The sequence below is a fragment of the Aethalodelphis obliquidens genome, unplaced genomic scaffold, assembly GCF_003676395.1.
Source record: "Aethalodelphis obliquidens isolate GAN/ISIS:26980383/991018 unplaced genomic scaffold, ASM367639v1 scaffold41, whole genome shotgun sequence".
Taxonomy (NCBI): domain Eukaryota; kingdom Metazoa; phylum Chordata; class Mammalia; order Artiodactyla; family Delphinidae; genus Aethalodelphis; species Aethalodelphis obliquidens.
In genome coordinates, this window is record NW_020837985.1 from 7206000 (window position 1) to 7219470 (window position 13471).

Consider the following 13471-nt stretch of genomic DNA (forward strand, 5'->3'; position numbering starts at 1 on the left):
CCACCATAACTAGAAGATTATTTTACATTTCCAAGTCTAAATTCATGTACACTTTAAGCCAAATGAATGGAATAAATGAAGCTGACTTCTCTGTACCTTTAAAAACAACTTGGATAAATATATTTACTTAATATAAGAACACATTAAATGTTTAAGTCAAAAGAAGTTCAAACATAATCTTCAGCAAGTAAAGTCACTTTCAAAATAATACGTCTATAATGCTTGTTTACAGAAAATAACTGGAAAGGATTTAGAAAATGCAAGTTGATAAAATGGAGCCCTACCCCCTTAAAAACAAAACAAACATGAAAAACTGCAAGTTTAAACCTCCCTCCAACTAACTATGCTAGCCTCTCCCCTAAATCTATACTGCCTCAAGATCTAGAGAAAAAGAAGCCTCACTTAAAAAAACACTGTACTTAATTACCATTGTTTTGTTTCTTAAAATTTGCCAGAATTTTAAGTAGAGCAATGTAGTTTGATATAAAGAAAAGCAAAGTAGTCCCATTCCTTGCAACCCAAGGTGGTTTTCTCATATTTCACTTTAATGTTCCTGAAATTCCACATATGATTTCTTTTTTTTAAATCAAAAGGCATCTGAACATGTTAGACATTACTTTTTGAGTAAATGTTATTAGTTAGCAACTTAGCTTGGAGAAAATTAACCCCAAAATTCCACGAAAGTCATTGCATAGAGGTTTGCCCTCAAAAACAAATCAAGGACATGAACACCAATAATAATACGTATTGTGTTCTTATTACATGCCAGCTTCTTTTTAAAGTCAGATTTATTGAAGTATAATTTACGTATGTTGGGAAACAATTCTCTATAGGTCTGTCTTTTTAATATGTTGCAAGCAGACGTACCAACTGCCTTTTCCTTCGAACTATATTTTCAAGGACATCCGTGCAGCAAACAGCCTTGAAAGATAAAGACAGTGGCTCCCTCTAGAGCAAAGGATGGGCATGCTTACTGTCCAGTATAATGTATCCCTCTAGAGCAAAGGACAGACTTGCTTACTGCTCATTACAAAAGATGTGGGTTCCCTAAACGCAGGGCTTCTCTTCACTAACATGGACCCACTATGGGTGCCTGAGGATCAGGAAACCATTACAAATGCTGATTGATACTCTCGCTACTGTTATTACTGAGAGGAATAAACTGTCCTTCATCTCTTACACAGGAGTCTCATGTCTTCTACCAGCATCCATGAAAACGTGGCAGGGAAACTTATTCACTTCAAAGTAGGATAAGATCTCAGATCGTCATGATTCTGGACAGTTTTGGCAACAAGAATGGGATACTGACATAGCCATGACTTCCTAGGAGAGAGAGAATAAAGGCCCCCTGAGGTCAGAGTTCTGAGAAATGAGAAGACACACGAATCAGAGTGATACTGGTGGTGGGTGGACAGAAGGTGAGAATAAGGATCCCCACTGTCCAGTTAATGAAAGGAGTTGAATTCATGTTTGGAAACTGAGCAGTGAGAAGTGGGATCAAAATCAGGCATTGAAATGGTGACTTGGCTGTTACTCATTCTCCCCTGGGCTGGCAAAGGAAGGGATGTGTCATGATGATGGGCAACATGCATTGTGTCTCCAGGCGAAAGGCTGTGACTGCTGAGCCAAAGAGTCCCTAGAGCTAAAATAGATTATGTAAGTAATGAAGACCTTGCTGATAATATAGAGCTTTAGATGGTCCAAAAGTATTAGAAGTTCTTTTGGCTGAATTACAACGGAATGACCAAAAGTGAATACAAAGCCTTGATTCCTGGTACAGAGTTGCTCTCTCCCTGGTGCCCTCTTCTCTATCCCTCTCTACTACTATCCCCAAACTCTTCTGCTTTACAGAGAAAAATAATAAGGGATAGGGCTGAGGTCTCCCTGACCCCCAAGAAGGACTGAAGGGCATACATACCCCTGAGAAGCTGTCCAGAAAACTTTAGAGAGAGACTCAAAGTTTTATGGCTCTCCTGGATACAGACACCCTCCTATCTCGTCCCACAGAAGAAGGGACATCAGATTCAGCTAATACGGTTTGGGCAGGATTTACAGTTGGGAAGGGAAATGAAGTGACTTATTGCTGGGGCTCTTTGGGCCAATTCAACGTCCTCTTGTTGTTGCTTCTACATCCATCCTCATGTATAGTAGGAACTTATGTGGTATACGGTTGTACTTCCCCTTCCTGTATGTCCCAGAGGGGATTCTCCCGATCAGGAAGGGCTGCATGTAGAAAAGTGCTAGTATGCTAGTACCTTTGGGGCTCCACAACCCTCATAACCATTTTTAGTCACAAGTCTCTGTGACTCACGATTTTACTGATTGGAGCCTCTGACAAAGGTGCCACCTGTAGGTGCCCCTGGGGTTTGGACTCTTTTGCCTCCCTGACACAGCTATCAGGCACGCTCCTTTTGTTAAGCAGCTATTAGCTTGCTACTGGGCTCTCGTGGAAAGAGCTGATATTCCAGTCTGATATTCCTACTTTGGGGTGAATCAACTCATACTCAATGACTAACAATATGGAGAGTCACTGAAAATGCATATTTGCAAACATAGCTGGACTGCCTTAGCCCCACATCTCAACTTTATATGAAAAAGTGGTAGTGAGCCCTCGGGGGGAAATTCATCCTCCATTCTACCACTGGACACAAAGTTATGGGTTCAATGGAGCCCACATCCAGTAAATCATCACATCTTGTAGACTTAACATCATCCCTCCATTGTCAATAGGAGTACTGATCGCTATCAATTATTTCCTGGACTTTAGCAACAGCCTTTTAACTTGCTCGCCTGTATTCAATCTTAGTTTACCTTCAATCCATTCTTTAACAGCTGTCAGAACAATCTTCTGAAAGGACGAATGAGTATTTCAGTCTCATCCCTTTTAAAGTCCTATGATGGTTTCCCCTGGCCTTCAGTCCAAACTGACTTGAACTTGTTAACATGACTCAGACAGCCAGTCTTACAGCTTACTTACTGTCTACCTCTTTCCCACACCTCTTTTATAACCTGTATTACTGCCATACAGAACCAATAACCGTCTCAAAGACGTACAGGACTTCTCTTATCTCCAGGTTCTGGCCTCTCCCTCTTCCAATGCGCATGCATTCTTCCTTCTGCCCAACTGACTAATGGTCCACTCTTCAGATCTTAATTTAGATGGCATTACAACATGGGCATTTATCCTGACTCATAAAATAAGATTAGGTACCTGCGAAATTCATACTGTCTATTTTTCTCTATCTTTTCTTCTGCTGAAAAAAAAGGAACCACTAACATTTTATTCACTGTTATATAACCCTGCTTATGTGCTCAATAACTATTTGCGTAAGTAATGGCAATCATACACCAGGTATTGTGCCAGGTGTCAAAGAAAACAAACGATCAAAACCAAAAAAGAATTTTAATGATCATTCGACTTAGAAATGCATCACATCCTTCCCTATTATGTTGCACTGAAATTAATACAAAAATTTCACAAGAGTGTTATGAGGCACGTAGCAGAGACAGTATTATTCCTATCTTATAGATCTGACAATACTATCAGACAAGAGCAAATCAGGGCTTAAATGCAATGTTTTTGTCCATACATACTAAAATTTTACAAGTAGAATCTATCAATAAGACAAGTTGAGAATTTCCAGGTGGTCCAGTGGTTAGGACTCCGCGCTTTCACTGCCAAGGACCCAGATTCGATCCTGGGTTGGCAACTCAGATCCTGCAAGCCATGCGGCAAGGCCAAAAAAAAACAAAAAGAGCACAAGTCAACAAACTACAAAAGTCCACTTCAAGAATTAGTCAATCTCCGTTTTCATTTAAATTACTGCCTTCAATTCTCCACTACCCTCACTTAGAACAGAGAAATGGCATAAATAATCCCCCAAAAAATAATATCTGGGAATATGTCTTTTTTTTTTTTTTTTTTTGCGGTACGCGGGCCTCTCACTGTTGTGGCCTCTCCCGTTGCGGAGCACAGGCTCCAGATGCGCAGGCTCAGCGGCCATGGCTCACAGGCCCAGCCGCTCCGCGGCATGTGGGATCTTCCTGGACCGGGGCACGAACCCGTGTCCCCTGCATCGGCAGGCGGACTCCCAACCACTGCAACACCAGGGAAGCCGTCATAATTTTTTTTCACAGCGTTTTCTCAAATTGGGTGACCTTAGTAGTCAGTGTAATTTGGATTATCTGAGAACACGCCAATTTATGACTGGGAGGAGGATTTTAGGCACAGTATATGTAGACACAGTGAAAAGTGTATCAGTTTAAATTTAATATAGACCAGACATAATGCACCAACTAGACTACATCAAGCAGAGATTACTTGCATGGCAGAAAATAACTGTACAGGACTGAAAGCTTCACAATGCTGCACAGAATAGTACCACAGAACATCATCTTTTCAAATTAAATAGCTACAAAAATACATCTTTGCATTAGGTCTTCTTTTTAAACAAAATCACCCAATGTCTTTGTAAACAGCTATTTTCACCCATGGTACCACAATCAGGAAGTGGCACATGTCACAAGAAATGCGTAGAGTTAAAGGATCAAAATTCTTAGAATGATTTCCTTGTTTAAATAGTTTTACAAATGTCACTCATTTGCATTCCAATATACTTGCATGAGTGTGAAAGGGGTGAAGCTACACCCAGTGAGCAGGAAATTATAATCCTGTATATGCTCAGAGAGTAAAGAACAGTGAACACTATCCATCCTGTGTGGCAGGTGAAAAAGTCTGGAGATTTGCCGTTTTAAGTATGCCTTCTAAACATATAACATAAAATACAGGACCTCAAATTAATACTTTGAAACAGAATTTTAGGGAAGACTACAAGTCACAGAGGCCTGGGTTTAAATGCCAGCCTTCCTCATCCTACTTGGGCGTGTGCTTGGACAAGTTACCTAAGCAGTTTGCGCCTTACTTTCCTAATGTTAATTAACAATTAACTAGGAATTAACCTACACCTTGCACAGCTGTCATAAAACTAACTTAATGTGTACAGAGAACTTGGCACAGAGGTGTTCACTATTACAGCGTAACAATTAAGAGCCAAGACCCAGATCTACCACTTAGTAGTTGCGTCACTTTTGTTACTTAACCTTAGTTTCCTAGTCTGTAAAATGGAAATACTAACACCTATTAGCATTAGGGTGTTGTAAAGATTAAATGTCTTACAACACTGCCTGGCAAGTAGCACACACTAGGTAAGTGTTAGTTACTAATAATGTCATTATCATCATCACCACTGAAATGTTAAGTAACCATTGCCACGTTGGATTATTCCTTACATTTCTACTATATGAAAAAATGCTCCTTGAAAAATTAACCTAATTTAGTGAACTGATCATAATATAACATGAGCTCACACATTCAAGAATTTTTATGCTGACTTTTAGAAACTTTAAATGCACAGAAATTATCTGAATTGACCACTGCTCATGAATGCTGACAAGATACACATATCAAATACCCATTCTAAGTGAACAAATCTATTCAGTGAACTAAAGCATAACACAAACCAATGTCTACTTTACTTTCTCCCCAAAGATTTCAAAGCAGTTTAAAATAATCAAATAGGGCTTCCCTGGTGGCGCAGTGGTTGAGAGTCCGCCTGCCAATGCAGGGGACACGGGTTCGTGCCCCGGTCCGGGAAGATCCCACATGCCGCGGAGCGGCTGGGCCCGTGAGCCATGGCCGCTGAGCCTGCGCATCCAGAGCCTGTGCTCCGCAACGGGAGAGGCCACAGCAGTGAGAGGCCCGCGTACCGCAAAAAAATAAATAAATAATTATAATAATCAAATATAACAATTCTCAAAATGTACAAGTTACTTGAGAAAACTGCAGCTCAGAGGAATCAACATCTTTCTCCAGAACTTTTGCCACATAATTACAAAACAATGTTAAGAGTCAAACTCTTTGCAACCCTGCCATTCATTCAATTAGTCAAAACATTTATTGCATATCCACTGTGCACTAGGCAGGCATTGTGCTAAACTCTGGTGTAGTAACAGAAAAGGAGAGACCAAAAGTAAGAGTGGGCAAGCCACTAACAATATTATTAAATATTTTGAAATTTTATAATTTTGTTTTCCTTGAACAGTGAAAGAGCAAATTGTAGGCTCTAACGGTTGAGTGCATCAATACTTAATGAGTTAAGTAACCTCATATAAGTGACAGTACAATATCTTCCCCATGGAGACTAGGATTAAATGAAATAAGCATCCCTCTCTACTGCTCAATCAATTACTTACTAAGTAAAGGTAAATGGCCACTTCAAATGAGTCAAGTAATCTTAAGAGTGACCTCTAACTAACATAATTTTTTACCCATTTTGGGGGGAAAGTTCAGAGAAATAAATCTTAAATTTGATGTTAAATGTCACCTGTAACCTATCAGAAATAAGCTACATTCACTTAGTTTTACTCAGCATCTGAAATTGCATTTTTGCTGAGGCGACTAGGACCAATTTACTAATCATGCCTCCCTCTGCTGAACCATTTTCTTAGGAGAGAAAAATCTAGCCTCGATGCAACTATCAAATAATCTAGAGTTCATACTATATATCCTACATTTTACAAAACAAGAGTTTCCTCTCAAGAAGCTACATAACTGTTAAAGTTTTAAGGAATTTTAAAAATATATTATCTAGCAATATTGCTCTGCCAAAAAAATGCAATCTTGACTCTGAATTAAGTAATCTTAGTGCTTAAAGCGGTCATCCAAAACCTAAAAGGGGACAACCAACCAACCACCATTTTAGTACCTAGCTCCCCAGAAGAAAGGGCTGTTAGGAAAAGCTATTAATATTGATAGCAATTGTATCACACTGATAGGCAGGTAAGTGTACTTCAGGACTAAGTACCTTCCTTGGAGTTCATTATTATGGACTATGAATGTCACATAAAAAAAAAAAGTGCTGTCATTTCATTTTGTGAATGCTGAATCAGGCAGTTTTAGTTAACTGCAACACTTTACAAGCAGGCTATCAAATAAGCCCCAATTATCAAGCTGTTTCAGACAAAGCTTCTGTTTCTATTAAGTATAATTAAAGAATTAAAAGGATCAGTGTATTTTTCTTGAGATATATTAGTCTAAAATGATTTGCAATAAGTCCCTGAACACCCAAGTGACTGAAATTCCTTCAGCTATACAAAACACTCCTCTGGAATGCCAGTCTTCCAAATGGCAAGACTGTAAGAACACACAATTGATAAATGGATATTCATTCTCTACATTAAACATTAAAGAGTAAAAAAATGGCAAGCTCAATAAATTCACAGGAGGGGGGGAAAAAGTGTAAACAAATGCCCCAAATCTGTCTTATCCAGAATGGCGTTTCGTGGTACTGCACGAATTCAGGCATTTCATCAGCATTCGGCACACCGGGAGCCACTCAGTAACTAATGTTGACAGATGAGCCGAGAAAAAGTCTCACCAACAAACAGTATTAACAGGTAATGTTGCAAATCAGTCACGGGACTGCGCGGGAAGGAACGTGGAGGAATCGAAAAAGTAACAATCTTCCGCCAAATTTTACATTCAGAGCAAATTAATCCATCATAGATACATAGTCCTCCGGGGGTGGGGGGGGGAAAGCGAAAGGAGATATTTGGTACGACGCAGAATAGCCATGCGGAACACACACACACACACACACACACACACACACACACACACACACCAACTGCCACTTCCACTACAGTTTGACAGTCATGGATTTGGGTAATTAGAGTAGAAATGTGTGTTCTGGAAACACACTAAGACCACACCCTAGGACTGAGAATCTGGACTTTAAATGCTGCGAAGTGAGAGGTCAACGCAGCACCTAAGGTAGACGGTCTGGCCGCACAGGTGGAAGGGATGGGGGCACCAACTTCCAGGCGGGTGACCGGGAGGGCCGGGTGTCCGGGCGAGGCATGGCGGAGTCCGAGCGACAAGGGGGTGTGGACTAGGGACCAGCACCGGCAGAGAGGGAAGGAGAGAAGGCGGCCGCTAGGAGTAAAGGGCGGTGGGAGCTGCGGGTAGGGGGCGAACTCGACGCGGGGCGGGGGGGGGGGGGGGGAAGAACCCGGGGGGGCAAAGGGCAAGGGGGGGGGGGGGGGTGGGGGGGGGGGGGGGGGCGGCGAGCACGCGCGCGGAGGTGCGAGTGGAAGGAAGCGGCGGAAGAAAGGAAGATCCGAATGAATGAGTGCCGCGGAGGCCCGGGTCGCGGAGGAAGGGGCCGGGGGCGCCCGCGGAGATGGCAGCCGCAGCGCCGGGGCGGGCCCCCGCGCCAGGGGATGAGAAAGCCCCGCACCGGCGCCGGTCCCACCGCACTCGCCTCTCCGCCAAAATGGGGTCGCGCGCGGAGCAGGAAAGAGAGAACTGTGAGGGAAGAGGGGGAAATGGTAAAAATAAATCACTCACCCTACGCGCGAACCTCCAGGCTCTCTCAGCCCCGCTCCTCCGCCCTCCTCGAGCCCCGACGGCGGCTCCTCAGCGGCGCTAGGGGGAGCCCCGGGCCCGGAGCGGGGCAGCGGCGGCAGCCGGACCGGGAGCCCCTCCGCACCTGCCCCTGTGGCGGAGCCGCGACGAGCCAGGCGGCGGCGGCAGCGGCAGCGGCGGTTCGGAGCTGGGAGGGCAAGTGACCCGGATGTACAGGGTAACGGCGAGGAGGGGGAGGGGGGAATGCCAGGAAGTGAGTGCGCCGCGGACCTGTCCGGCCGTGCGCATGCGCCGCGCGCCCGCCCCGTAAGGTAAATCCTCAGCCTTCCTTCCCCGCCCCTCCCCAAGGGGGCGGGGCGAGGCCGAAGACAGGTGGTCTGGAGGGCTCAGCTAGGAGACGAAGGGGGCGCGGCCACCTTCTCCGCTCCCCCCGCCCTCCTTAAAGGGGCAGCACTTTCGCGCGGAGATGGCATCTGGGTGGGTCGGGGTTTTGCAGACGTCTCGTTTTACAGATGGAAAACTGAGGTTCAGAGGTGACGGCGACCTACCTCAGGTCAGCGAACTCAGAAATGGCAGAAACTGGAACTCGAGACTCGCGGGTCGGGGCTCTGTGCTGAACCCATCGAAGTCGTCACATACCATCACCCCCCCATGCGTGGAATGGCTGGGCTGGTGGGCACGCCTTTCCCTCTCTGCCAGGTACTGAGCCTCACACTCCCAGACAAGGCAGATGCGCTTGGCAGGCTCCCCAGAGCCGAGAGGTACTGGGAGTGCGAAGGTATCGCCTGCGAAGGTATCCTGGAGACGCCCTTGGGAGGTGTTAAGTAATCAGTCTGAGAACAGAAATCAGGCGCCACGTGAGACTTGCACGGTGCTACTCATAGCACTTTCAGACAAACGAGACTTTGTTCTGGGGTCTGCTCTGGGCAAAGATATCTGATGGACAGAGAAGTTGAATGTGACAGAGGGCGCAGCTTCTTCATTTTTCCCTAATTCCCTTTTCACTCTGAGCATAAATGCTCCCTCTTTACCTACAAAACCAGAACATTCCATCTAGCTAGCTCATCCTAATACTGTTATGAAACTCTCAGATTTTTTCATTAACACTAACGTGTAAACGATCACAACGTTACCTCTCCCAGGGATATTTTCAATGTGACTGCGGAGCAGGTCGTTACTATGGAGGTAAATGGTTCTAAACATTTTGGGGTCAAGAGCCCTACTGAAAACCCCATAAAAGTATGCACTTTTCTCTCCTGGAAAATGCATATGTGCACACAAATTTGCACACAATTTCAGGAGATTTTTGGATCCAGGAAGCCTATCTGTGAAACCCTGATTATGAACCCTTGTTCTAGTCAAATGCGTAAGATCCCAGTAACTATCTGGGCCTCAGCACATGTAGCCAAGAAATCACTCCTTGCCCCAAGTATAGAAGGGCAGCCCTTAACCTTATTTAGCCTTCTGTCTTCCTCTTCCTCTTGAGTTACACGGAGACCAAGTGATATTGGCCATATTACAAAGAAATGTGTTAAGAGAGTCATGGAGAGAGTAGGTGACTTTTTCAAGGCACACTCTAAGGGCAAGAGTCCAAGGCCTCATACTTTTACCCTAATTATCATACTTATGGATGATTTAGGGGTCCTACACTGTATCCATTATAATCTTCATTAATTTCAATTAAACACAGGGAGCTGAGGTTTTGCAAACACTAATGCTGAGAGAACAGTCTTCACAATCCAAGAACTCTGGTCCATTTGTTTGACACACGGACACCCACTCTTAAATAACCCTGGTCCATATCAACCCACCAGCCTCTATTTGAACTCTATCTAGTTCTTACACCTGCTCAGTCCCTTAGAGATGAGCTCTGAGTAATCACACACCTGTAACCCAATCTCCCACTGAGAGCAGAAATCTCTTCTGTAATATCCTCAACACCTGAACATCCAGTTTAGCTCGGGTATCTCCATTTTGGGGGGGTATCTCCATTTATGGGAAGCTCATTATCACAATGGTCAGCCTCCTCTAATTGTGAGGAGCCTCTTCTTTTACACTGATCAGAAATCTGATGCCCAACAACTGTCATCCATTGGTTCTAATTTTATTTCTGGAAAGCAACATAGACATGATGCTGGCCTGGGGGAGCTTACCGTCCAGCAAAGAAAACAGTCCATTTGATGAGTGATAACCAAAAAATAGAATGAGTCCCGTGAGGAAGATGCAGTGCCCCTTTCAGAGGCACCTTTGTCCTTATCAGCCTTAGACCTGTTCCTGATCTGTGTAAGAACTCATGAGGAAGCTCTAGCACTACCCCATGGGGGATGTCCTGAAAGAAGGAACAGAAAACAAGACCCTAAGTGCTGAATTTATTCTTCCACGATCCTCTCCTCATCATTCTGCGTGAATGGAATCACATTTCAGCTGAGGTCAAAGTTTTAGGTTGAAAAAACAAGCGGAAGGATGCAAAAAAAAAGATGTTTACATAAAAGCACTAAGCTCCAATAATTTAATCATGGTGGCTTGCTAGCATTTTTTTGAGTCCTTAGTATGTGTCAAGCACTATGCTATCAGCCCTCGACTCGCATTTCCTCTTTTACTTTACAAAATCAGTCATTGAGTCATTCAGTCAACACATGTTTTTGCCCCTCTACTATGTCCCAGGCACCATGCTGAGAGTTTAGGGTGGAGGACAGTAAGCCATGTGGTCCCTGCCCTGGAGGGGCTCAAACTTTCGTAAAAGGAAGGGCTATAAGCTCACAGTTATGACATGGCATGATTCGTTGTAATTTAGGAGGGTGGAGGAACTAACCCTCCCTGGCATGGCTGTGAAGGCTTCAGAGAAGATGAGCTTGGGGCTTCCCTGGTGGTGCAGTGGTTGAGACTCCGCCTGCCAATGCAGGGGACACAGGTTCGTGCCCTGGCCCAGGAAGATCCCACATGCCGCGGAGCGGCTGGGCCTGTGAGCCATGGCCACTGAGCCTGCGCGTCCGGAGCCTGTGCTCCGCAACGGGAGAGGCCACAGCAGTGAGAGGCCCGCGTACCGGAAAAAAAAAAAAAAAAAGATGAGCTTGGTCTTGAAGAGATGAGGCAAGGGCCACGAAGAAAAGGCAAAGGCACATGGGCACAGAGGCATAGGAAGGAGAGTTCACACATGCTGGGGTGGTAAGACTGTAAAGGACCTCCTCATATGCCAAGCTAAGGAGTATGAACTTACCTCCTGAAGGCAACCACTGGTAAATAGAAGCTTCTAAGCAAAGGAGAGACATAATCACATGTGTTTTATATCAAGATCACTCTGACCACAGTGTCCAATATGGACTACAGTGGGAGAGAGAATGGAGACCAGAAGACCAGTGAAGCTGTTGTGAAGTGCAGGTGAGAGATAATAAGAGCTCGTTCTAGGAAACTAGCAATGGAGAGGAAGAATGGGCACCAGAATTAAGATATTTACGGATGTAGAATCTACGAGAGTTTGTGACTAGCTGAATCTAGGGGAAAAAAAGCAGGGGCTGTGGAGCATGACCCTGAGGTTCCTAGCTTAGTAGACTAATTGAATGGTGACACCATCCAATCCCAAAACCTTTACACAGCTTTCATTCCTGTTCTCTCTCAACCTTTATCCCTGTAAACGCACATTGCTTCAGTTGGTATCTTCAGATGTCTGCAACTATTTCCCAAATACTTTTTCCTATTTCTCCAGTCACATTTATCATTTTAATGGCTGCAGAATATTTCATCATGTTGAAATAGCTCTGTTTCCTTCACTTGCTAAAGGTCCACACCCTGCATGCCTGGTTCACCCTAGACTCATTTGGCTCCAGGCATTTTGCAAAGGATGAGTTGAGCGTAGAAAGAGAGCCTTTAGGTGAAGGGTATTGGAGAAGCATAGCCTCAAGGGCCAGCAAAGCTGCAACTCTCGTGGGAGAGGCTGGGCAACTGTACTGCAAGCAGAAATCGCGAAGCTGTTGAAAAGAACCTATCAACCATGGGAATCCTGATGTCTACTTCCCTATGGAAGCTGGTTCTCAAGTCCTAACCCACCTAATCCATTCATTCCTTCATTCATTTATTCCCTCTTGGAGCAATGCATTCTTGTGAAGCAGAGGGCAATAAAGCAGAGCTGAAGGCAGCTTTATTTAGCTGTGGATTTAGCCCCGCCAGGTTTTGAAGTCTATTCAAAACCCTTCACAAGTGAACCTCTCAGAGCCCCAGTTTCCCCACAAGTTTGTTGTAAGGATTAGTTTAGGTAAAATTTGTACAGTATTTGGGACAGAACGAAGCATACATTAAGTTCAGTGATTATTTTCAGTCTTGGATCCTTCCCCTATGCCTCCTTGACTCCAACATTTTCCTTAGTTTCTGAGCACACCCACCAGGTGACAGTGCACATGCTGGAGTTCAGAGCCTGAATCTGCCAGAGTGAAGCAGGGCACTCACTTCATCTCTCTAACCTTCCATCTCCCATCTGTGAAATGGGAATAAAAACCTATCCACAGGAATGTTGTGATGCTCTCATAAATACTATATAGGAAAATATGTTCAAAACCCCAAAGCACTATGTCATTACTGACTATGACGCTATTATAGACCTCACTGTTTTCTTGGTTTCTCCCCATTTAAAAAAATGATGACTTCAGCATAAGTTCCGTGGATTGTAATCACTGGGTCAAAGGATCTGAACATCGTTATGGTTCCTGATTGGCACGGCCCAATTGCTCTTAGGACCCTGTGAACAGCTGCTGTCATCGTTAACTCACATACACCATTCAGTATGTTTAAGCGCCTAGATTATAGCTTCCACTGCCTCTGTGTCCAGTCTTTGTCCTCAATCTAACATTCAGGAACTTCTCCCGACTGCTTGTCTCCTCCTCTTCAAGGAGTGAATGAATACTGAATCCCTGAACAAAGAGGTGCCTTCCCAAATACTTCCAACACAGCACAGGCTGAGAACTAAGACTCCAGGGGCAGGCCTTACAGATGCGCATCCACACGGTGGGTGCATTTAATGAACGCAGAAGAGCACGAGGAAGGAGGCCTGCGAAT

The 13471-nt window shown here is 44.4% G+C and overlaps 1 protein-coding gene across 15 annotated transcripts in view; it reads right to left on the reverse strand.

Moving 5' to 3' along the window:
- Positions 1-13471, reverse strand: part of CYRIB (CYFIP related Rac1 interactor B) — a 153466-nt gene that overhangs the window by 79471 nt on the left and 60524 nt on the right. For 3 of the 15 annotated variants that reach the window (XM_027132454.1, XM_027132462.1, XM_027132460.1), the window contains exon 1: positions 8408-8685. The exons of 10 other annotated variants lie outside the window; for them this stretch is intronic. The gene's annotated coding sequence lies outside the window, so the exon portion shown is untranslated. Of the gene's footprint in view, positions 1-8407; positions 8719-13471 lie in introns of those variants that run through there. 2 more of the 15 variants (XM_027132465.1, XM_027132459.1) reach the window with 2 other exon arrangements.